Raw genomic sequence first — 26825 nt, 5'->3', positions numbered from 1 at the left:
TTTCAAGCTCACAACCTAATTTTAATATATTTTGTTTAAGGAAACACTGAAAAGTTCACTTCAACATATAACCAATATTAAAAATTGAGGATTTTTACATCGTTTTTCTGTAGTCTTTAAAATCTTTTGTACACTTAAACATTTCAGGTGGCAATGGTCTCATGTATGTGACTAGAGGATGCATTCTGAACAGTGGGGTGCTGGGATTTGGCAGCAAGCCTGGGCCTACTCCAAGAAATTTCTCCTACCTAGTAAGTTCTGGTTAGACCAGCTTCTAGGAATTTATAATCATTTCATAGCCCTCTTTATGTTACGAAAAGACTCTATTACCTTTAGTACGATAATGGAACAACAGTATGTCAAAAAGCGACACAGTCAGCAATACCACACACACACACACACACACACACACACACACACACACACACGGGGAGAAAGAGAGAGAGAAAGAAAGAGAGAGAGAGCCAGAGCATTGACAACAGTTGCTGGAGCCTAAAAAATGAAGAGATGTTGACCAATCACATCAATCAACCCTCTTCTTGATTCCACCAGTGGAACCCATTCCATTCGTGTTTACCCTAAATTCTACAAATCTAAAAGAACACTGAACAGCTTTGCATCAGTAAAGAAAACTCTGTCCATATGGCTTGCTTTTCTTAAAGAATATGTTCAAAGTATGTAAAGTATAACCAGATGGTGTTGGCAAACAGCTGGATTTTCAAACATGACTGATCACCAGGAACAATACCAGAGATGAGGGAAGTTTTGAAGAGTTCACAGTTAATTCAACAATCATCTATGTGGAACTCTCCAAACTTACCCACATTTCACTATTTTGGATTTTTAAGTAAATTTCCCAAAGCACACAGCAAATCACAAGTACAAGCAGTCGAAGACGCCCTCCTCACAGACCCAGAACACATCACACAGCTACGGTCATAAAAGCCAGCGACCTAGGGATGCGCTGATGTTAAAGTTGATGAAGACCAAACACTGCATCTAGGTTGACTAAAGTTATCAAGTGGAGCTTCTCCTCCTCTTAGAGAAGCTCTCCTCTGTTCAAATTACTGCACGGATTTAAATCATCACAACAATCTAGTACTCTCTGAACTCTTTTGAAGAACGCAATGCACCTGTATCCTAGCTAAGAAAAAAATGAAAAGTTTGGAAACTGATATTTTTGCTGTCAACACTTGGAACAAATTTAGGAACAAACAGATGTTATTGCTTTATGGGATAAATGCACTGAAATTAAGTTAAAATCAGTTTCTTACTATATGCAAAGCAGAGTATGAACAATTTCACGTAACTTCTTTGTAAACTGCCCTTTTATAGTTCTGACTATAAGTGAGCCAGGTGCGGTGTACACACCTTTAAACCCAACACTGGAGACAGTGGCAGGCAAAGCTCTGTGAGTTCATATAGTAAATTCCAGGGAGCCAGAGCTACTCTTTGAGACCCTGTATCTATCAAACAAACAAAGTCACCTCAGTTAACCACAAGGCTTACTTTCTTCTTCTGGTCACTGATACCCAATCAGTTTGGGAATGGGTCAATCTTGGTAAATATAAATACCCTACCCTCATTTCACACTTGCTGCCTCCTCCTTCCTTTCTCACCAGGGATTGTACATAGCAGGCAGGAAACATTTAGTCAATGCATATTTATTAATCAACTATGTACTGAAACTCTACTTATGACATACGTTATTAATGTCATGTTATGTCCCCTTCAAAGCAAGGTGAGACATTTTCTTTATCCCAGTTCTCCATCTGAAGATGATGGGAAGGCTCACAGGTATCTTACCAAAGGCCAGCAGCAATGACGTTAGATCTAGTGTCAACAGCTGTCCTTTAGCCAGACGTGACAGCTCACACCTGCATCCCAGCACCCAGGAAGCTCAAGGAGGCCCCCTGCCTGCCTGAGCTGCACAGTGGGCCCTGTCTGAAAGCACGGGTGCCAGCGTCTACTCCTAGGTGACCATGCCTACAGGGAAAGCACTTCACAGACTGAGCCATCTCCTAGTCTCAAAATAGATTTTAATAACTAAAATTCTTTCTGATAAATAAGCTTAACTACAGAACTAGATTTTAAAATGCTAACATTTCTAATGCGACAGATTTCTTTCTTTACTATGCCTTATGTAATAGCTCACTTAGCAGAAAATAATGGAAAATTGGGGTCTAAAGTTCTGTAATCTATTTCACTCAAACAAATGTTCTAAACCTTTCCTGTGCTTTGGAAAAGTGCAAGTGTTTCTCATTTAAATATGCTAAATATGAAAAAAAAGAGTCAAGGCAGCCAAATCATCCAGTTTGAATTTTCAATATAATGTTCCTAAACATGTCAGAAACGTTTACCATATACATCCATGACTCGGTTCAGTGGTGAACACACTAAATTGAAACAATACACAGAAGATCAGCACGGCTTTCTGCTAAAACAACAAAGTTCATGACATAGTCCACATTTGTTTAAAAAAGTCTCCAATTCAATGAAAGATTTAAAAAATGAAAAGAACGCTAAGCACTATTTCCAGAGAGAGAGAGAGAGAGAGAGAGAGAGAGAGAGAGAGAGAGAGAGAGAGAGAAGACGAATCCCAAGCACCTGAGGCCTGGCACCCGTGCAAAGCCTGCTCTAGAGAGGGAAGGTCGAGTGGAGTTCTAGATGAATTCTCCTGCACACAACTGCACTGAGGGACTCCCTGAGGTAGAGCAGAGTGCTGGATTCCAGCAGTGAGCTAGCACTGCAACAGGCACACGGCCTCAAGTGTCCCTTCAGAATCTGGGCCTCTGTCAGAAACAGAGGACTCTAGACTCTCCTTTTCTTCTCCAACTTTGAAAGTTTCAATTCCTGCTCCTGTCACTATAAAACCCAAGTAAAAGGTAAAACACCGGCCACCCAGAAAGACCCTGGAGGCAGACATCAACCGGCCAGCACCTCTAAAGACTCCTTGTCCCTACCAAAGCATCTGCCAACTTGGGAGCAGGGCCCCCTCCAATTCTGAAGTCATGATTCCTCACTTTAAAATAATGGCCAGAGGTCTGTGACCCTGTCTTAACTCCAGAAGCTTGAAGATTTAAACCTAATTATTGTTGCAAAACATAGACCTTACTCTTAAAAACACATTTCTTGGAATCAATGAATGTGGGTTAGTATTTAGAGTGAGTGCAAACCTCACCTCTGCCTTGAGAGGAAGGTAAGGCAGGAGGGACAGAGAATGCCAACAGAGACAGGAGGGCTGGGGCACCACACTGAGACCGCCCCAGGCTGTTCTCAACTAAATTTAGCTTTACTTCTTATGTAGCAATATAGTGGACAGGTGTAGGCAGGAAAAGTCTTGTTTCAGAAACCCTAAAATAAACACATTCTAGAAAAATGTACAAGGGATATTTGAGCCATTGAATGATGAAATAATTTTCCATGTTAAACTCTGTGCCTTATAGACTTTGTCCTATTTCTTACTCAAAAACAATCTTAAATATTTCAAAGTGATATTTTACAAAAATTTGGTTAAGATACTAAGTCTAATATAAACTTAAATAAATCTTAGTTTTGAAATACTCGGGGTACCTTTTATACTTCTGGCTTATTTTCATTATATTTTATGCTCATAAAACATCTTATATTTTATGAAGAATGTTTTTTAGATAAACAAGTTATTTTTTTAGATTTATTTTATATATGTGAGTATTTTGCCTGCAAGTAAATTTATGTACCACATGTGCCTATGGAGGCCAGAAGAAGGCATCAGATCCCTTGGAACTGGAGTAACAAACATGATTTGAGGGACATGTGGGTGACAGGAATTGAACTCAGGCCTCCTGCAAGTGCTCTTCCATTGAACCATCTGTTGAGCACCCCCTTCCCGAACATTATTTAATATTTAACTTTTAGCTGGGCTTGTGGTTCACACCTTTAATCCCAGCAAAGGCAGGCAGATCTCTGTGAGTTCTAGGCCAGCCTGGTCTACAGAGCAAGTTCCAGGACAGCCAGGGCTACCCACAGAGAAACCATATCTTGAGAAACCAAATACTTTCAAACACTAAAGCAAGCTTTAAAAATAATGTACAAGTTAATTTTGTGAATTCGGTAGGTTTTTAAGAGTTGTAAAATCAGTGTCCTATGATACATGTTTTCTACACGTCTTATCATAAACATGCATACCAATGCCCAATCACACCTTTAACAGAATTATCAGGAACATCAGAGACATAGCCTATGCTAACTGTGTCACTTCACAGATTGTGAGGTTTGCTGGATTGGAGCCTCCACTCAATTTACAAAACAAGAGTGACCCGGCAGGTGATTATTGATGTCCCTACTTAGCCTCTTACACAATCTCTTACTTAGCTTCTCAAGTAACCCACACTTGGCTACTCTGAAGCTTCCAAGAGGAACCACTAACTGTAGTCAAAGAGAATCTTACAAATGACATCATGACTTCGTACAGCTCAGACATGACAGACATGGTATTGCAACACCCTATGCCCTCAATGATTTCCTTCTTGTTATTTCACTTCACAAAAGTTTAAATAGTAGTACAAAAGCATAATGTGGAGATGCAATTTCCCTTGGGGGAAAAAAAGATTCGTCCTTGGCCAAAATTCTGACTACTCACTTGTTTCTAAACACCCAAATGAAAACAGTCTCAAAGACTGTCAGTGAGAATAGCTGAGAAGTAGTCAAGTAGATTAATGAGTAGTCACGTTTCTGAAGTATGTCTTGGAGGGAAGACCATTGTGAAGACTTGCTAAGTCTTCTGAATTTCCAAGAGGAGAGCTGGGATCGCGCGATAGTAGTAGAATACAGTCATTAACTTTCCATCCACAGGGATCTTCAGCAAGATGTTTATACACTTTTATTTCTCATACTTCTGGAGACTTTGAGAAATCTATATCCAGAAGTTGAAAGATTTGGTGTTTGGTAAGGGTCAGATGTTTTGTTCATAGCTGATTAACTGCTACATCCCATGTAGGAGCGGTAAGGGAGTTCCCTTAGGTCCTGTTTGTAAGGTAGTAGTAACCCACTCTTGTGGACCTCACCCAAAAGCCCATCAAAACAATACCATATTTAAGATACTGTCAATATGATTGGGGGAAGCCAGACAACTTAGCCCTCCCTTTCCTGTCCCAAAGCCAGGTCTTAGGTTCACTCACTTATCTCTAAAAGCCTCAACCCTGACCCTGCCAGCACTCATGCCCTTCTCTACCATGGCATTTTAATGCCAAGTCTCTGACACATCCGATTATGGCTTTCATCAACTAAAACAGGTACCACAGAATAAAATGTGAACGTCTTGAAATACCACCCAGGGTCACACAAAAGTGCCCTCGCCCTTACTGTTCATACTTCTCCTCTCCTACCACACCCTCCCCAATGGCTTTGGGATTCCATTACCGTGGCTGAAAATTCACCTTCCTCCTTAGTAGCTAAAACCTAATGGAACGACTAGGTCCAAATCAAGTACCACATCCTCCCTGACTGACCAGGATAAACATCCCCTCTCCTGCCACCCCCTGCCTTCTTTCCTTTACTTGGATATGACACTGTAACTCAGGCTGGCCTGGAACTCACTACATAGCCAGATAGCCTGTAACTTGTAGCAGTCCCCCTGCCTCAGCATCCCAAGTACTGGAATGACAGGCGTAAGCCATCGTGCTAGGATGCACTTTCTTCACACTTGGTGTGGAGTTGGAGTCACAGCCATCAAATCAATTATCCCTCTTTTCTAGAAAAGCTCATTCTAATAAAGATTTTTTTCTAAAATAAATTTAGGGAGTTAATTTTATGCTACATAAATTATATCTTGGCAAAAAAATAAAGAATGTTAGATGGCACACATCTGTACTCATAATAATGGGGCGGGGGAGCACTGAGATTGTAACTCCATTAACACTGAATCCCCAGGTTCAGTCCCCAGCACCACATAGAACTGTGTGTGGCAGTGCACCCCTTTAATCTAGAGGGGGGATAAGAAATTCAACTAAATAATAAGTTGGGGGCCAACCTGTGTCAACTCTGTGACATGCTAAAAGAACCAGAAATAGTAGTAGTCGTTGCGGTAGTAATAGTATTACTACTGCTAAGGTGACAGTCCGTGACAACTCAACTAAAGCACCTTCCATGCACTTCCTGAGCAGGTAAGCTGCAACGGTAATACACTTCAGTAGGTAACTATCATCTTGGCCTTGCCAAAAGAACTGTGAACTGAGTGCTGCAGACTCTTTACTTATAGGCTCACCTTTATTGACTTAAGACCTCACAAACTTATTTACAAGCTGGCTCTGCTCCCTGATAACCATACAGAGCCTTCTTTTGCTCATCTAGGCCATCCTGGAGGAAGTTCTTCAGGTGTTCAAGAGACTCACTCAGGACTTCCCAACACCACCTCTGGGTTACTGTCTGTAGGAGCTAAGCATCCTACCCTCTTCCATAGCTGCTTCTTATGGATAGATAAATGCACACAAGACATATTTCCCTGGTGCCTTCTTATAAACTAAGGTATGACCCCTGTTGCATTAAGTTTATTCTTTCAAACTATTTCAGTGGCCTTGTAAATAGTCCCCACCACTCCATACTTCCCAAACCTCCTCTTCGCTCTGAAAGGAAACCTTCCTCTGCAGCCGCTTGCAGCCCTGCTCATCGCTCCCATCTCTCCACACCTGTCTGCTAAATCACCCTGTGAGTGAAAGGGTGGCATGAATCCTTCCACACCCGCTTCTTCAGTTGCACAGGTCTGTCTGTCTGTCTGTCTGTCTGAGCACTTCATTCCACCTTAAGACATACTCAGCTGCCACTTTTGGGCTATGACGCACACGGCATCTCTGAAGACTGCCGGACAGCGTCTCTGTGGAGGCATGCGGGACAGCGTCTCTGTGGAGGCATGCCTGTGTTCTCTTGAACACACAGCTGGCAGAGCCCTCGGGACGATGATAACTGCTAGCTACTATCTTTAACCATGTGAACTAAGAAACAGCCAGGCTACTCCATTTACAGTCTCCTGCATTCTTAAATGACAATAACGCTCATGTCTGTTTTTACATTTTAGTTAAAAGTAAATTATTCTACAAAAAGGATTTCTTTGGGTACTAAGTGTCACTGGAACTTAAAATAAATGTCTGGTTTGAGTAAAATAAACGAAAAGCCTTGAAACCATTAGGGATGCACGCTACCATTTCAGGCCCTTACAGCACAAGTTCTCTTCTGGTCATTAAAGGGATTGAGTACGCCTTCCTTCAAACAGAGATGGGAGATGACAACCCTCAGGCTTATCCTAAGCCCTCACCCCTCTCACAGCAGCTTCCAACCAACCGAATGAGCCTCAGATTAGTCATCTCCCTTTCTCTGAACTTGTGCAGACTTCTCCTTGGGACTGAACATTTAGATCAAGCTTAGTTCTCTCAGTTATGTCCCACAAACCAGTTATAAAATCCTGTTGGCCCAGCATTCAACCCAGACTCACCTCTTGAGCTGATGTATTTATTATTCCTCATCTAGGTCACTGAATGACCCTCTTAGGCACATTTGCCTGCTATGTGCTACTCTCAAAACACAGCCCAAAGCATCCTTAAGAAATACACGTTAGCGTATGCTACGGTTGTGCGGCTCGTGTTCTTATGGAATTCCTAACTGTGGGAGCAGAGGTCGATGTGACTCTTTTGCCTGCCTTTGGGACCCTGTTCCTCCTACTGAGTTGCCTCACCCAGGCTTGGTGTAAGAATATGGGCCTGGTCTTACTGTCATTTAATGTACTTGGTTGAAGACCCTGGAAGGCCTGTTCTTTTCTGGATGGGGGGGTGGATCCAGGGGAAGAGGGGAAATGGTGAGAGAAGAGACTGGAAGGGAAGGGGAGGGAGAGGGAGAGAGGGGAAACTGCAATCCAAATGAAATATATATGAAAGAAGAATTAACAGAAAGGAAAGGAATACATGTCAGACTGCCATATCTTTGTCCAAACCACCCTGGGCTTCCTGTTTCCTCTTCCCCCATTCTGTTCCATCAGCTATGTGAGCATGGAGGGCTCTGGGCTTGTTTCCTGTGCCTGCAATGTTTTCCTCATATATTCACACAGAACCCTTCCCTGTCTCGCCTCTCTGTTCACATGCCACCTGCTCAGTCATTCTATTTAAACTGATATCTAACCCCCAAAGTTCTGTTTATTTTCTCTCCTGTTCTATATTTCTGCATGACATGGCATGTAATATATTCATTTATTTATATCTATTCTCTCAAACACCAACTCCATTGATCAGAAGAGTGTGTGTTCTGCTTATTAACTCCTCCGTAGTTACAACAGAGCCAGTGCACCACTAACTGCATAATAAATGTTTGCTGAATGAATAAAGGAACAAAGGGAAGGAAGAAGCATCAAGCTGCTCAAAAGGAGGAAATCTAAACGGAGGCCATAGAAACACGTACGAGGAAACAGCAGTCCTAAGCACAATACGATCAGGATGAGAGCTGAACTCGCCATTTCTGGAAAAACACCCGACAATGTTTGTACAGTGTGCTTTAGGAAAGGTGCCCTGCTTATTGGAAAGGACCTGCTGCTGCCAAAGGCCCCGGCTTCAGAAGAATTCAAACTCCAGAGGTAACACGCCCCTAGAGTGATGCGATCTACCCTCTGAGCTGACACAGACATTCGCGGACAAGGACGTGCATGGCATGTGCCTTCTATGAAACCCATTCCCGGGATCTCCACACCATACCACCAGAGGTGTCTTAGCTACTTTGTAACCCAAACCACTAATCAGAGAGGTTCGTGTTCTTTGCACTGACAAGCATCTCGAGCCTCTTAAGAGGATGTACCACAACTCTTCATATTTTAACACACAAGGACACCAAATGTGCCTTCGTCAGTCATATTCTTTTACAAGGAGTAAACTGTAAGCATGACCAAGTCCGAATTCACAACTGAAACATTCTAGAACAAATAATGAAAAGAAGAGCCTGTGAGCCACTCCCCAAAATAACCTCCATCATGCTATAGAAAAACCACATCACGGACAGAAATCTCTTCCGCACATTCTTTTTTTTATATATATATATTTAAGGTTTTGTTTATTTATTTTGTGTATGTGAGTAACTGTCGCTGTCTTCAGACACACCAGAAGAGGGCATCAGATACCATTACAGATGGCTGTGAGCCACCATGTGGTTGCTGGGAATTGAACTCAGAACCTCTGGAAGAGCAGTCAGTGCCCTTAACTGCTGAGCCATCCCTCCAGCCCCCACACATTCTTTCTGTCCTTTCAAACTAGTAAAATCCTACCTTCCCTTTAGACCTACTCTTTTCCCTCTGTCTAAATACTCCATGCAGTATTTTTTTCTACGGAATCTGTATTCTGAGCCTGTCATCTGACATTCAACACATACTGGCAATTAATGTCTTTGTACTGCTGACCTTTCCTAGCTCTAAAGGCAGAGTGAGACCCTGAGGAACTATGCTCTTCATAATCTATGGGATTCGTAGGGACTGGATGAGTGTCATCTCCTTACTATGAAAACAAATGTTTGCTGGCTGTTGCTGAACTACGGGTCAGAAACTTTCCATTAGGAGCTGGACAAACAGCTCAGTGGTTCAAAGTATGTACTGATCTTGCAGAGGACCTGGGTTCAGTTCCCAGAGCCCACATAAGACAGCTCAAAACTGCCTATAATTTCAGCTCCAGAGGATCTGACATCCATAGGATCTGGCATCTGTAGGTACTACATGGACATGCACAAATCCACACACAAACACATAAATAGAATTTTTTTTTAAAAAAGGAAGCTTTTAGTTATATCAAAACAATGACCTTTAGCTTTCTAATAAGGACATCTATTAAGGGTAAATTATATAACGTAAATAAGAACAGTACACAAGAGTAAGCAAGTCATTTGTCCATTTGTTTTGTTTTGTTTTGTTTTGAAACAGGAGCCTATGTTGTAGCCAGTAACTATAGACGTAGACCAGGGTATTCTTGAACTGGTCACAATTCTCCTCTTTCAAAATCTCAACTACCCAAGTGCTGGTGTTCCAGGTGTGAGGCACCACACACACAATTATAAATCTCTTAATTGAATGGCTCCATGAATTCAATAAAGTACTGCTATAGATGTGCACGATACATCATGCTTCGTGGAGTATAGAGCACACTTGGTGTGCACATGACGTTGAGGTTTCCCTCAGGATCTGAGGGGTACGTGGTTGGATTCTGTTGTGCTATGGACGTGGGCTATCGTATGGGCTATCAGGGCCCCACACAGCAAGTCCTACCATTTAAAACTATTTAGGTAAAACACGGAGCTGGAGAGACAGCTCAGCATCTAAGAGGACAACGCTGTTGTTACAGAGGACCCCAATGCAACTTCCAGTGCTCCCATCGGCAACCACCGTATCACACAGATGGATGGACAGATGCACACACACACACACACACACACACACACACACACACACACACACACACCCTAACAACTAGAATGAATGATACATAAAAATAAAAACAACTAACAAACATCTCTCTGTTCCCCACCATAACTGAGCCAGGAGAGACCTGTAAGGTTAACTCACCCACCTACCCAGGAAGCCATATATTTTAGGAACAATGGCTACAGCATGGGAAATAACTTACTTTATGGTACATAAACTCCTCATGCTGGCTTGAACTAATAGAAAACAAAAGGAACAAACAAACAATACAGAAAAAGCAAATATTGAATACTTAAAAAATCTGTCATGAATATTTCTTTAGTCTAGTGAAATTTCAATCCTATTTACCCATCTGCTCACCCATCTAAAAGAAAATAATTTACAACGAAGATAAAAATATTCTAATCTTGGTTCAAACCTTCTGTGCAGTCATCAACAAGGAAATGCATAAACCTGTGAACATCCCAGCACGGTACTTAGAAATAACTTTGAATCATTAGAATAAACTCCTGACTGTGTGCTCATCTGAAAGTCTCACTAAAGCAGACAAATGCAATACTTTAACATGACTCTGGCATTCTTACTAAGGGCTAATAAGAATGGCTACCTAATTAGTTATGTAACGAACGTACAACAATCAAGGGCATTCGCACAGTAACAATTAGTTATATAACGAATGTGGAACCGCCAAGGGGAGCCTTAGAGTAACAATTTCTCTTTTCAGTTCTTCCTGCCGAAGTTTCTTCTCATCTGGCTATGACAGGTTTGTTCCAGTGGCCTCTACTGACCTCTAACAGTTTTTACTAACTCCAGCTGTATCTACTCCTGCTTCTACAGTTTTAGGAAGACAGGAAAACAAAACCAAAACCTAGAAGATAGCTAGGATACATCAAAAACAAAAGCAAGCCCACTATGAATCAGTGTCCACTCAGTGAGACAAGAGAAAAAGCACAAGGAGGGGAAAGTTCATTCCTGTTTGCTGGGGCCATCAATAACCAGACCTAGGGATAAAAATACCTCAAAACAATTTTGTTTACCACCTAGTTTATTAATTTCATCATGGCCTGACTGTTTTTAATATCAATCCAACAACTTCTTAAGGTTTCTCCTTTGCCAGGCACTCCGACCGGTGCTGAACTGGCTCTTCAGGGCAGTCAGTCCGGCCTCCTGCTGGGAATTGTAATTAAAGTTGGGCAGGCAACAGCTCCACTCTAAGAGCCTTTCAGATCCTCCCAATGAGTCAAGGCCTGGTTCCTCAGAAACTGCCTGAGTCTGGAGGAAAACTTAGACACTGCTCAACCTGATGCTGGCCATTCAGTAGATGGCACTCTTCTCTTTGGGGCTCTAGGAAGTCCTGTTGTGACAGTCAGGTGTGACAGACGCAGAGCAGGGACTCCTTCAAAGTACTCAACTGATAATCAAATTCCTCCAGGAATGCTTTCATCAAAGCAGATGGCTCAAACCAGAAACCTTAAAATAGCCCACGGGTACTTCCTACCCTCTGAAAAGCCTGGTGTTTGGGTCCTTGCCTGTGAAAAAGCCCAGAGAAGCTGAGATTATTACATACATCAAATGCAACATGTAACCAGTAACTCACTGACCGCCATGTAACCAGTAACTCAACTGACTGCCAAGTAACCAGTTTCTCAGAGCCTTTACCCTGGCAAGCAAGAATAAGTTTCTTATTCAGGCATAAAATGCCCCCTCATGGCATTTCGTGATAACCATGACAATATTCACATGCTGCTGACTATGTCCTTGTCTGGGATGCATTTTTCATTAGGGAAACAACTAATGGTTGCAGAGTGTTTGGAGAACTATGATGCCATCCTCATCACCTTTCATCAGGACACATACACTAGTTTCAGCACTAATTGGAAATAAGCTGGAGGGGCTGTGAGGACTGGAGAAAGATGACTCCTAAGAGCACTGGCTGCTCTTCCAGGGGACCTGGATTCAATTCAGCACCCACATGGCAACTCACAACTGTCTGTAACTGCACTCCCAGGGGATCCAACATCCTCCCACAGATACACATGCCAGCAAAACACCAATGCACAGAAAAGAAATAAATCATCTTTTTAAAAGAAAGAAAACAAGTTTCAGTATCTACTTAAATAGATCAAACACTCTGACACAAAACCATGGCAGATCTAGCTTTATAAAAATAATGTGTTTAAAGCAATGAGGACTTCTCATTCACTGCTGATATGTATGTTACTCTACTCAAGAATGGCTGGGGCCGGAGAGTTGGCTCAGTGGTTTAATTCCCAGCACCCACATGAGGGCTTACCACTTCCTAGGGTGCCAGATGTGGTGCACAGATGTGTCACTCGTATACATAAAATAGTAAGGACCATTAAAACAAAAGAATGACCCCTGGGCTAGGATGGTGCAATAGGCAAAGCTGCTACAGAGCAGAGGGTCTGAGCTCAATCCCCAGTATGCAGAGGAAAGGTACCCTGGGGGTGCAAACTTACACCCCCAGCCCCAGAAGATGGAGAGGAGAAGATCCCTGGGGCCCACAGGTATGTGAACGTGCTGTGTACACACATGTGGGTGTGTGGTTTTCCCACTTCTGTCTTCAGAGATCTTAAAAAGCAAGTCAACTGTGGAAATGGGAGAAACTCCTTCCAGTATCTTCTCTTCCAAAAAGTGAATTTTCAGCAGTGACACAGGAATCAACCTGAGAAAAGAGCCAGCTTTCCCAGGAGAGAGAATGAATGTTATCCTGACAATAAAAGTTAGAAGCAAATGGCAAGATGGGGCAACACACTAGTCCATGCTTAAGAAAAGGAAAGAGACTGTGGCAGAAAAGCAGTGTGCTGACATCATGGCCAGCTCCTTCCCTTTCTACCAGCATCTATCCCAGACCCATAAGCAGCAGTGAAGTCCCAGGTATCAAGGTCTAATGCCCAATCACAACTCCACTAATGTCTTCCAGATACCTCCTCAGCTCTTACAAGACTGACCCTAGTGTCCTTTTCCACATAGAAAGTGAAAGCAGAAAAGTTGTGCAGCTAACAGTTGGTGGGCTCATTTCCAGAGAATTGTAAGTAGTGTTTTCAACGTTCTATAGTGTGGGGAGTTCTATGGCATATCAAGTAACTATATCCCCCGTCATTCCAACAGAACAAAAGATGAGAGTGCTGTGTGGGAGAGAAAGAAAGAAATGCTATCCTTGCACAGAATGAGTGGACCTACTGTGGGAGAATGCCACACTAATACTGGGGACAATGACAAATAAAAGACATAACCAAATCCCCAAGATCTCAGAAATATCAGTTTAAAGCTTACGTCAGCTGGAAAGCTTAATAGCAGGTGACCAGTCACTCTAAGTGCGAGCCTTGAAAGTTGAGCTCAAAGGGCTGACTCAGATCTCTGGGTCCCTTTCCACTTTCACCTAAGGACAGTTCTTAGTGAGAGACATATAATAAAATATCACAAACTAAATCTCAAAGGGATGGCTAAAATAATAAAATGAGTTTATGCATATTACGCAGAAGTAAGTTCTGTTTGTGATTCAATGCTTGATAGCTACCTGCCTTAATGCATAATGTAATAATTATAATTATTATGTAGGGGCTAAGGAGATCACTGAGTAAAGTGTCTGCCATCAAGCATAAGAACCTGAGTTTGATCCTTAGCACTGCGTAAGAAGCCAGCAAGAGGACTCAGTGGGTAAGGGCACCTGCCTCCAAGCCTGGCAACGGGAGATTGATCCCTGGTGGGGACCCATGCGGTGGAAAGAGAAGGCTAACAACCTCGAGCTGCCCTCTGATTTCCACATCATACTCCATGACACAATGTGCATGACTGCACCAGTGCATACAAGCAAATATGTGTGATTTTAAAAAGTAAATTGAAAAAGAAAAAGCCAAGAATGAAGCCATGTGCCTGGAATCACAGTGCTGGCATGGTGGTGAAAGATTGTGACCTAGGCTGGTGGCCAGCCAGCTTAACTAAAGGCGAGCAGCCTCAAGTCTCAGTCAGAGATGGTCACAGAACAAGATGAGGCCAGGTATGGCAGCACATACCTTTACATTCAGCACTTAAGAGGCAAAGGACTGTCCAATCTCTGATCAGCCTAATCAACTTAGGAAGTTCTAGCCAGGGCTACACACTGAGGCTTGGCTCAAAACAAACACTCAAGAAAGAAAGAAAAAACAAACAAAACAAGGTGGATAGCTCCTGAGAAATGACATCCAAGGTTGCCCTCTGATCTCCACACACATGTATGTGCACCCAAACCCTGATTCAGAGCATGTGTGCACACTCAAAACACACATGCACACAAAAGTAAAATAAGTTGTCAACACACACATATACATGCGCACACTTGAGACACTGGTTTTAATGACATTACGTTACTGCCTTACATTTCTCAACTATATTTTTACCTTCAGCTGGTTACGGGAAATATCAGGTATGTCCACTGTCCCTTCAAAAAAAAAAAAAAAAAAGAGCTTTATAACCTGATATTCAAGCCTTTTCCTTGCAGGAGGAAGTATCCCTCTTAAATGTTAGCTGATGTGTTTCCTACACCAGTATCCTCACTACCAGTTCAGAGAATCTGAAACCCAGAATTCAAAGTCCATCTTCTATCAGTAAGTCTTCACACTTCCAGCTAAGCTTTAACCAAAGCCGACCTTGAAGAAGGTGCAAAAGTATAAGGTAATGGTGTGGGTCCTTTTGAATGGCTCGATCTAAACCTAGCCTCTATCTGAGGCTATATGCTGAGCCCAGTCATTTTTATTTTAGCACAGCTAAGACTAATCTATGTTACCTTTTTAAGATACAAACTTTCAAACACTTTTTAAAGTAAAAGATTAGGGCTAGCCATGTTCCGCACTTGGGGAGCGCTTGCCTAATAATCACAGCCCTTGGGTATGAAAACCAGCACCACAAAACTGGGTGTGGTGGTGTGCACCTCTGATCCCAGCACTCCAGAGGTGGAGGCAGGAGAATCTTATGTTCAAGAACGTCACCCTCAGCTACATAGTGGATTTAAGGCAAGCCAGGGCTTCATGAGACTGTGTCTCAAAAAGATTAAATTTTGTCCATTTTATACTTGTTATTGATTATGGTTGTTTGGAATTCTCAGACCACTCTGAAAGCCAGAATCATTCTTCAAGACTTGTAGGGTGTTCCTCTATAAGTGTGGTAAGAGATGTCCTAGAAGGATGAAAGGGCTTTCTCACTGAGATCTTCAATCAAAACAGCTGAAGGAGACAAGACTCCCAGTCTCACACATGAAGTAAACAAAATAAACCCTTTTTGCTTAGTACTTTTAAATTTTTTGGACTCAGTAAACATTTAATGAATGAAAACCAGGCAAATACATTAATTTTACCTGAAAATAAAAGAACCCCATACAAACATAACATACACATATGAACACACACACCCCTATAATTCGCCATCTCTAAAAGAAATAATTACTAGGATCTTTCCTAGTCTAGAGGGATACATTTCAAGACTCCAGTAAAAGTCTGAAATCACTGTATATGTATTCTGTGGTTATGTTTTGATAATACTTTATAAATTAGGCACAGCAGGAATACAATGACTGAGAAAACATATAATATACCGGTATAAACTTACTTAAAACTCATGAATTGCTTATTTCTGGGATTTTTCCATTTAATTTTCTTAACTGTATCTGACCAACAGCCACTAAAATTCTGCAAAGCAGGAGTGCAAATAACTGAGGACTATTCTCTATGCATCCAGTAGGAAACAGCTTTCTCCTGCCACAGCACAGACAGAGTATTCTAACTTGTGTTCTTCAGAGATGATTCAACACAGGCAGCCATTACAATAAATCTGAAACTGTCTTGGCTTTCAGCCAAGGGAATCAAACCAATGACAAAACCCCAAATATCTCCTAACAATTGCAGCTATAAAGATTTGGCATGGACCCCAAGTTCAGAGGAGAGCACATTAACACGAGAGATATGAAATAAAGCACTGAAGCGTTAACTTTGAATCTCAGTTACCTGGCTTGATCTGTGATTGTTCAGCAACTGTCAAACTGGACTTGAACAATTTCACATAAGCTTATGCTTAAAGGGAAAGATAGCACTGTCCATTAGACATGCTAAGTTTTCCTATTTTATTCTACATGGCTAACTTTTCCAAAGGAACGTGAACTAGCTAGCACTAAATATTAATTATAGCAAAAATGTTTAAGGTAAGAAATAGCAACTAGTACATGTCTTCCAGACAGACCTCTTCCTTGACTTGATGTATCTGTTTTAGCATTTCTCCCTAACTACGCCACACTCAGTTGTCAGAAAGGGGCACCCGGCTATCTATGACACTCAGAAGCACAGCTTTGAGGAGCTCCTAATTTATAACGACTTTTTGCTATCACGTAACTTGTTATCAACCATACTGGTGAAGCACTGCACATCACTGAACAAAAACATTCAGTCCAGAAAAACATAACTGGTAACAAGGTAAGCAAGAGTAAGGTGTACAGCATAACTTCTCGGCCACTTCTTAACCACTGACTACATATTATATTCTGAACGTCAGGCAGAATATTCTCAGGGGTCATGTGATCATCTGTCATATGCCCAAACTATCACACACTTCCTGATATCCCATATGCAGAAATGCTTCATTGTTTTATTAACGTCTCTTAACCAACTACCTGAAGAGCTCCTTAAACTATGGTTAGCATTAGGTAATAAATTGCTGGGGTGTTTTTCCTTTAAAGCAAGTATTACCAACATGCTGACACTCCTGGGTCAATTAATTTTAAGTTAGCAAAGATTAAATTCTATCTTTAACGAGGTGGGAAAACTGTAGAAAAGTGTCCCACCACTATTCATCACTAAAGTTAATCAGATCAATTTTAGTAAAAAAGAAAAGTTACCCTGCAAGTTAATACGAGGGGAAGGGGATTTAGCTATAACATCTTCCAGAGGTGCTCAAAAAGAAACAATTCTATCACTGAGTCAGCCTTGTACTTTAAATATACGAGTCATTCTATTGGCCAGGTAACTTCATTTTAAAAGGACACATTACACTATACTCTTACTAGAGATTTGCTAAAACCCAAGCAGTACATACATGTTCAGCACACTAAGGATGGAGTCCATTCTAAGAAAGGCAATCATTTCATATTGCTAACTCTAAAATTTCTATAATTTTGTAATAATTCACAGTGAAGAACTCACACATGTTTATGTAGCTCATCCCCAGCCCCAGAGTCTTATCAATTCCTTCCTGAGCCTTGCTCCTAATCCTCACTCAAAGCCTCTGGGCTGAGCTAAATCCCACACCACTCTAGCAAAGTCAATTCCAAGAGCACATGTGCCAAGGATATTTAGTGGTTTTCCTTACACTCCCACTTTAAACGGGCATCTACTTACAATTAAATCTCTGCAACAAAAAAGTTCACCTGAGGCCATTCTTGTCATTTTAATAGAGGCCTGGCTTAATAGTGGCCTTGCCTCAGCTATTACATACCTCCAAAGAGGTTGGAAGTGTCCCAAACACCAGCAAACCAAACCTGCTGCCAACTGGGCTGTCACCCCGCAAAGAAGAATAAAGTAGCAGGAATGCTTGAAGGGGTATAGTGTGTGTGTGTGTGTGTGTGTGTGTGTGTGTGTGTGTGCGCTTTTAGTGTGTGTGCTGGGGAGGGTCACACCGATTAGATAAAGTGAACAATTTCAACTTGTGACTGAAGTTTCTTAAGCCACGAAGGGGGACGCGGGGGGAGGGGGGAACAACAACAAATCAAGACGGTCTTCTTCCACCTTCTCCAAGCGCGGGAACCTCCTACCGTCCCGGCGCGCACCTTTGGGGTCAGCAAGGCTCCGGGCAGAACAGGATTTTGCAACCCCACTCCCTCGCGGGGGGAGCGGGGACACCCCGGTGAGTCGCGGCCCACTCTGCGGCGCCCGAGACCCGACCTCGCGCCGCCGCACCCGGACTCCTCGCCCCCAGGTCTGCTCTCCTCCGCCCCGTGGGGCTCGCGTTCCCGCCCCAGGCACGGTTCACCTGAGGCCGCGCGGCCAGCCAGTCAGAAGTCCCCTCGCGTGGGAAGCGCGGCGGGACCCCCCGGCCCTCCGCTCCCGCAGGATTACCTCGCAGCGCAGCCAGCTTTGTGCCCCCCTCCTCGCCACCGCCGGGCTGCAGCGGCCGCCCGGTCCGCCGCAGCCGCCTCTTAACGTCTCTCGGCTCCGGGGGGGAGAGGGCCGGGAAGGGAGGGGGCGTGGAGACGAGGGACCTGGACGCCGAGACCGCGGCAGCAGGAAGCGGCGACACCTAGTCTGCGACGCGTCTAGCTCTCGCTGCCTCAAAACATCATTTAAAGCCCTTTCCTCTCGCTGCAGCCCCGCGCCCCGACGACCGTTACCGGCGGGCGCCTCGCGCTCTGGCGGGACCAGCCGAACTACCCACGAACGTCCTCTACCCCGCCCCCTTGGGCCCCGCCTCCACAGGGCCCATGACTCCGCCCCTACAAGCTTAGTCCCTTTTAATACCCCGAAGGCCCCGCCCCACAGGCGGGAGAGCCTTAGCTCCTCCCACCATAGCCCACGCCTTGACTCCGCCCCCTGCAGGCTTGACCCTTCCAGCACCCCAGCTTCAGTGCTCCGCCCCACATGGCCCGAGAGCTCTGGCCCCGCCTCTTACAGGCCACGCTCCTGCGCCCTTCACTCCGCCCAGTACGGGCCGGGCCCTCGTAGCTCAAGAGCGTGCCCCTGGCTCCGCCCTTCGCGGGGCCAGCGTTCTTGCTCGTCCCAATAGGCCACGCCCCCAACAGGCTCTCACAGTCCAGGCCCCGCCTCTGCTGCCCCTTAAGATCTCTAGCCCCGCCCCTCGAGGCCCCCTTGGAGCTGCAAGCTCAGTATCTGTGCAGCTGCGGCAGTGGGGGCCTACGTGCTCCGCAGGCGGAGGGCCTGTTGCAGGCCGCCTGCCTGGCGCCTCTGCAAGGTCTTCCTCCCTCGGTGCAGCTCCGATCCGCTGCGGGAGAAGGAAACGACCCTGAGAGAAACCCGACTGAAGGTGGGAGGTTGACGCCACGGAAACATCTGCCTCCCCAGTCCCAACGGTCTTCCCCCACCCAGTGAATCTGAGCTGAACCGCTGCTTTCGGATCGAGCTTCTGCGGCCCACTGAGGCTGCTGGGCTTTTGGGGGGAGAGGCCACAACAGTTGGACTTCGGCACGGCCCCCACAGGAGGGGCCTCGATTTTCTTCCCAGCTCATTTGCGTTTGGGGGAGCCTCCCGCCTTCACTCGCTACCACAGAGGGACGAGGCAAGGGCCTTTATATTCATTTGGACCAGCCCAAACTCTGCACTCCTACTTTGGCTAATTGCCTCTTAAACCTTCTGAGAGCTGACCTCTTGGGAGATGAAAAGTCTAGGCTCCGCCAGCAGCCTTCAAAATCAGTCTAAGGCCAGGCAAACTTTGCAGCACTCATTTGCAGAGTCGGGGATCCCTCCACAGGTGACACTGGGCTGCCCACCCCCGCCTCCCAGACGTGTTTCTCACCCCAACCTATTCTCGAAATAGACCTCCAGGCGCACGCTGCTCTCCTCCGCCACCCACGGCTTGCACACCGCTCCGGCACACATGCCCTCTCCACTGCACGAATTCACCCTCAAGCACACTCCTCCCAGCGCCATTCTAGTGATTCATGGTCCCTGGGGTTAACCCCACCCTAACACACACAGCAAACTTCATTCCCCACCCTTATCTCCCGTCCTTTCCAAGGCACTGGCGACAGGCCACTTCATTTCCTTCCTCATCTGCAGGCTCTCTTCCCCCTCAAATACTTCGCGCCAGCCCTCTCATCTTCATCCCCCTTTCCCTAAAAACGTGCTAATTAAAATGTAGTTTCCTCTTCCCACATATGAAGTGTGGCAAATGAATAGCGTTCTTGGCACACAGTGCAATTCATTTATCCTCCTCTCTCCACTGGACTAAAGCTACAGAAATTTTAGTCTACCACTATCACCCATTTGCTCAAAAAAAATAAAAGACCATGCCTTCTTATTTTTAAACACTCCTCAAGGATCGTGGGGGAAGTCTTGCTACGCCTTAAGGAGAAAACGATATCTAGGAAGCGCTCAGTCCGTCATTTTATTTGCCATTTAAAAATATCTGCAGTGTTTGAGAGCGAGATTGGGAGTGGCTGTGTTTTCTGCATTTAAAAAGAAAAAAATGCTTCGCATGCATCAAGGTTAGCCTTTTTACGCATAGCAAAAAAAAAAAAAAAGTACGCTAGGAGCACGTATCATATAATTGTCTCTCCTACCCAGGACGTGTGTGTGTGCCAGACAGAACTGTAGACCCCAAGCCATCTCCAAAGGACGACAGATTCACATAACGTTTTAAGCATGGCTGATGAGGAGTGCATTCCGAGAGCATTGCCTTTCCCACGCGTTCTGAACAAAATGGGGAAGAGCTGTGCTTACCTGCAGGCGATCCAAAGCTGCTTTGCGTGCAGGGGAGCCGACGCGTGTCCGTCTTCCCGGCTAGGTGTGGATTCTGCAATGCTGCACTGAAACCCACTGCAGCCGCGGAGCAGCGGCAGCGGCGGCTGCTTCTCCCAATGCTGAGTTGTAAAGTGTGTGACTTAGAGACTCCACGGTTGCCGTGAGGCGCTGGCTTGGAAGAGAGGAGGCGGAATCTTTCTTAAAGGAATGGGTTTGGTTTTTCCTCTCCACTGTTGCTTCATCAGATGTAAAGGGGCGGGCGGGGGGGGGGTGGGGGGGTGGAATCAGGAAATTTTTTTTAGACTGAGCAAAGCAGTTCAGCTGTGGGAGGTCAAGGTTAAAATTAACTGGGTGAAGGGAGCGAGTCAATGAGAAATGCTCGAAGCACTAATTTTAAAGAGCCCTCTCTACTAATATTGGGGTTAATTGCCAAAGTAAAACTGTGTGCCTCGAAACGGATCAACAACGTGTGCTAATCTTTAATTTCCAACCACTGTATTAAATAACCATAGAAAGAGAGGCTATTTAGTATTTACTAAAGGAAGTATGAAAGGAATAATTATATAAACCTCATGTGAGTGCTAACGCCTATAAATATAGCTGAAACTTCTAATATGTCTATATTTACATTCGTCTATTTATACACATATTTATATTGCATATTATATCTGTAATATGTTACATTAATTATATATAATCTGGGAGGTATGTATTTTTTGAGACAGGGTCTTGCCATGTAGCCTCGGCTGGCCTAGAAATAGTTATGTGGCGCAGGCTGGCCTCGAACGCAGAGAACTCTGCCTGCCTCTGCTTCCCAACTTCTATTAGTACAGGTGTGTACCGCTGTACCGGTTCTAATATATTTTTTGACGTTGGCATTTAGAATCAGAAAATATATTATTGATAGATTTCAATAAAATCTATTATATCCAGATTAAAATGTATCTAAATTAATTTTAGAAAATTATAACAGGGTATACTAGTCTATTGAGTGAAAATTCACAAATTAGAAAACAGGAAATTCAAGTGGCTTTGTTTCAGTGTTTCTAAATCTACTATTAAGATCATTAAAATGTGCTCTGCCCATCAGAAGTCTGCATGATAGCCTCATATTCTGTTTGTAATGTTCCTTCATTTAAGCACTGAGCTTCGATTACCTTTTCCATTATACAGAGTGTGGAGGCATGGTCTCCAAATAAGAGTAGATAAAAACACAGAAAATATTCTGCCATTGGTTTTTCTTCCCATGGCTTTAGTGGATGACCTATACGGTATTGAGCAAGTAGCCAGCTACATTTGGCCCTTAGGCCTCCATTTTGTAAAATGTGGGATCTGGGCTGAAATTTCCATGAAGAGAATGAACACTAAAAGTGCCATTTCCAATTCCGGCCGAGTAAAGATGGCTTTGTGGCATTCCTGTGTTTCTGTCGTCTGGCGCACTGAGTTCCTTCAAGTGTGAGTTGAGCTAAAGCTTGAGAGGGGCTGGTAGAGTGCTGGAATAACGAGCACAAAATCCTGGGCTCGATCCCCAGGCCGGGAAGGAGGGGTGGTAAGTTTTCATTTTCAATGCGATCGGAATTGATTTGCTAACCCGAAATTATTTTTGCTAGTCACGTAATTGCTCTGTAAAGTGAATAAGCAAGTGCAAATGAATTAGAATTGTATGCCCAGACGACCAATTGCCCACCGACAACCAATAGCCCACCCATGACCAATTGCCCACTGACGATCAGTTGTCCTGAAGCCCAGCCCTTCTGTTACAGGTCCTGATGATGGCGCACTGTCACACATGTTACAGCTGGTTCTTCTTGGTGCTCCTATGTGATCTCAATCACTATGAATAACTTCTTCCGTGTGCTGAGCACTGACTTTAGGGGAGCATGCTCTCGCTGAAAGCACTACTAAACCCGGAGTCTTGCTAGATGGTCCTCCTGCCTCAGCATCGCTGGGAGCTGGGCTTAGAGGTGAGTACCACTTCACTCTGCAGTCATGCTCTCTGGACCTGGCTTTTATTTAAAGGCTGGCGCATCATCTGGTGAGTTAGAACAGATTGTAGAGCGCACCTGTGGATTTCAGAGATGGGAAGCGTGGAAATCCATTATGGACAGAGCTGGAGTAAATGCCACATGCCCATTCTTCACCCGCAAGCAAGGGGGGTAAGGGATACACCTGAAATTGGTCGAGTTTTGTATATCCACCTTGGGGGCTTAACAAGGCTTGTCAACAAAAACAAAGTAGCTACATTCAAAATCACCGTCTGTGCGCACCTAGGGTACCCTAAAGAAATATACGAACCAGCATTTATATAACATAGTATCAACACAAATTTGACCTTCAGGTTTGAACATGTTTACACCAGAAAGAGAAAAAAGTTGTCAAGAGAAGTGTTAAAAAATAAAAAAGTAAAAAAGTCAACAAGGGGGGACACCCCAACCTCCCATTAGCAAACTCTTATTTATCTTATAGAACCTTCCAGTAGCCATCGTTTCCTTGGGCGCACTGGTGCCTTGGCTTTGGTTTGCATCCTCAAACATGCCTGCCACAAGGGAAAGATTTTTTTTTTTTTTTAGGAGCCATGGAAATGAAAGCCTTATATAAATGTTTTTCTGGTTTTTGGAGAAGCTTTAGGAATACTGAAGGCCTTGGGCAGAAGACTAGTATATTTTCTCCAATCTTGAACCAGTATTCCCGGTGGAGAATCTGACACCCATCTAAGCCCAGGCCCCTATGTTTCAAGGAAGCGTTAGTGATGTAATATACTTTGTTAGATGACACGGAGACTTTGGCCCTCTGTGTCCCTAGGAAAAGAGTTTCGATCACATTGATACAACAACAACAACAACAACATTCTCTTACCAGAACAGAATCGAAGGAAATTCATTTTCCCAGTCTCTCCCATCATCTGTTTTGGTTTATACTTATTTTCTGCCTGGAAGTCTTTTCATCTATGAGTTGGTAGTGAGCAATGAATACAACAGCAGTTATCTGCATAATTCAAAGCATACACAAAACCCCAAATTAAATACTTTCTCTTTGTATCTCCCCAGAATGCTGAGCACAGTATCTTATAGAAAGGTACTTAATAGATTCTTTTAAAAAAACAAACAAAACAAACAAACAAAAATGAGTGCACAATTTAGTGAATGAATCGCCCCTCAAATGCCCTGGAACTGATCACAGAGTGTTTTGTTTGTGTTTTAATTTGCATTGTCCGAAAGAACTGAGTCTGTTCTCTGTTCCCCTTTCCTGACACAGTCGCGATCTAAGAGATGCAGCTTTCTTTCTGCAGAGTGCTTTAAGATGCCTGATTTGTATTCTCCAATTAAATGGTAGCTGCAAACCTCCACACGAGCTCTGGGCAGATCAAGCTGTGACAGAGACGCTCTCTGCCAAGACAACATAGGCCTTCGTTTCCAAACCTTGGTGTTCTGGTTTTGTGACACCAACTGGTTATACGACCTCAAGCAAGTTTCTTGATACCCCGGGCCTCACGGGTGAGCCAAGTGGTGGAGGTGGCTTGAAGCGCTCACACTGACTGCTTTATAGGCAAGTTCAAATGAAATATATAAATGTGGAAATGCTTTGAACTTCCCAAAGCACTATAAAAATGTAAGGGGTTATTATAGGAGGGTGCGTTTTGCATCAACTATCTAGTTCAAGAGACTTTCCCTAAATGATCTGTTCTGATACTTACTGCTTCAGAAAGAAAATAGCACCCTCAAACACACACACGTGCAGACACATATGCCAACACATGCACGCACGAACACACACATGCACACATGAACATGCATGCACATATACATATGCACATACTCACACAGGAACGTACACACACGTATGCACCTACACACACACGCACGCACGCACGCACGCACGCACGCACATACCCCTGCTGTTTCCAATTTAACAATTTCTCAGCTTTGACAATGTTCCCCTGGGTTGGGAAATATGATCTGCAGTTGACTATGAAGTGCTAAACATGCATCGAGAGCTCTCTCCATAGCCCAGCCGTCCAAATTTAATTTTTTTTAAAGTACTCAGACAGAAAGGTAAACTTGAAGAAGCATAGCAACCTTCCCGTACTATGTGATGTCGTGTGTGCAATCGGAGGGGTGAAAGAGCCATTCGCTTGCAACTTGATCATTCTGTGTACATTCCGATCACCCCTTTATGCCAAACCCGTCTGGAGAGCAATTGAGGACCAAGGACTGGCAAGGAGTTCATGCTAATGAGTTTTCCATCCCCTAGGAGAGGTAATCAGGGCACTCAAAGATCCCTCGGAACATTTCATTAGCGCCGTGTGACCTATATGGTTGATTTCCAATGATCTACCTTAGCTAATATCTGACAGACAGCAGTCTAAGTAATCGGGCTTGATTAAATCTCTGAGGTTTAGCTCACACTCTCAAGGTCCTCCTCTTCTTTTTAAAGTATTTATATTTACTATTCGGTGGGTTAAAAGCATCTCTGTCAACCAAGGAAGCAAGCAACCGGTAAAAATAAGAGTCCTCTACTGAGAAGCCCACTCATGGGTAGCACACACAAATTCACATGAACTCAATTTAAGAGTCATCCAGTCCAGCCCTGTGCCTGGCCGAGACCTCTCCTCTTCCCTGGAAAATGCCAGAAAGGTGGGAAGTTCTGGGTGGGGACTGCTCTGGCCACCCACGGGCTCTTAAAGTCCTCTGGTGGTCAAGGGGAAGGGGGTGTGAAGGAAACATGAGGGGGACGTGATTCGATTGAAGGTGCCCAGGTTAGTGCTGTTAATGGTCTTAAATACATGTATTTAAAATAATTATTATATCTGCATTTACATGCCAGCTTCCCTGTTCATAAACTGATGCTTTTCATTTTCATGTTTACACACACACACACACACACACACACACACACACACACACACACACACATATATATATATACCTTGCAGTAAACATTTTGAATAAAGAACATCATGTTTTAAACAGTATCTCAGCCTATGAGTCAGACCTATGGGTCAAACGACACTTTTGCGGGGGGGGGGGGTCCCATATCAAATATCAGATATTTGCATTATGATTCATTACAGAAGGAAAATTATAGTTAGGGAATAGCAACAAAATAATTTTATGGTTATGGGGTCACTGCAACATGAGCTCTATTAAAGGGTCATAGTGTTAGGAAGATTGAGAACCATAGGTTTAAAAAGAAAGAGACATCAGACATTCTCATGAGAGTGGCATCATCTTTAAATCTTGTGTGACAATCCCTGGTACACTCACCACTGTGATGCCCGGGGAAGATGGGGTGACTTGGAAACCCCAGGACTTCCACATGATCATCAATCTTCTGAGGATTCTCCAAAAACATTTCCTTGTGAGTTCAGACAATGTAGGCCCCCAAGTAAATACAACAGAACTGCGTGTCCCCTGGAAGGGAGGCTGTGGTGTTGACGGGCAAGAACACAGTGACATTCAAGGCCATTCCAAGGCATCTGGGATGCAAGCTGACTCTGGAGAAGCCATTGCCACATATGCAGGGCATGTGGTCTTCACCAAGGAGGACTTCGCTGAGATCAAAAGCTCGCTGCTGGCCGATCAGGTGCATCTGGGGTTAAGGCTATTGCCTCTCATGACGTCACTGTGCCAACCCCGTACACTGGACTGGAGCCCAAGAAGACCTCCTTCTTCCAGGCTTTGAGCCTCGCCACTGAACTCCTCAGAGGAGTGTCCAACATTCTGATGGTGTGCAGAGGACTGTGGATAGAGGGGATCAGCACAACGTCACCATGAAAGACGTGGAACGGCGTGCCCCCTGCTTTTTTTGGGGTGATCATTCCTCAGGTGTTTGACAACAGAGGGCTTGACATCATAGGGAAAACTGCAGTTCCTTTGGTGTGTGTGTGTGTGTGTGTGTGTGTGTGTGTGTGTGTGTGCAACCACAATGTTACTCATGTTTTACCTACAGAC

The 26825-nt window shown here is 44.0% G+C and overlaps 1 protein-coding gene and 1 long non-coding RNA gene across 10 annotated transcripts in view; both read right to left on the bottom strand.

Moving 5' to 3' along the window:
- Add3 (adducin 3) overlaps positions 1 to 21098 on the bottom strand; it is a 107783-nt gene extending 86685 nt beyond the window's left edge. For 2 of the 8 annotated variants that reach the window (NM_001164103.1, NM_031552.2), the window contains 1 exon segment: positions 20854 to 21052. The gene's annotated coding sequence lies outside the window, so the exon portion shown is untranslated. 8 annotated transcript variants of the gene reach the window in all.
- Positions 21099 to 22413: 1315 nt separating this feature from the next.
- LOC134484107 (uncharacterized) overlaps positions 22414 to 26825 on the bottom strand; it is a 33332-nt gene continuing 28920 nt past the window's right edge. The window contains exons 1-3 of one of the 2 annotated variants that reach the window (XR_010061453.1): positions 26139 to 26278; positions 23731 to 23859; positions 22414 to 22937 (exon numbers count right to left, since the gene is read on the bottom strand). This is a non-coding gene — a long non-coding RNA (uncharacterized LOC134484107). Of the gene's footprint in view, positions 22938 to 23730; positions 23860 to 26138; positions 26279 to 26825 lie in introns of those variants that run through there. The other variant, XR_010061452.1, reaches the window with a different exon arrangement.

The sequence above is a fragment of the Rattus norvegicus genome, chromosome 1, assembly GCF_036323735.1.
Source record: "Rattus norvegicus strain BN/NHsdMcwi chromosome 1, GRCr8, whole genome shotgun sequence".
Taxonomy (NCBI): Eukaryota; Metazoa; Chordata; class Mammalia; order Rodentia; family Muridae; genus Rattus; species Rattus norvegicus.
The sequence above is the reverse complement of the archived record's forward strand: the minus strand, read 5'-3'. Positions and strand labels throughout refer to the sequence as shown.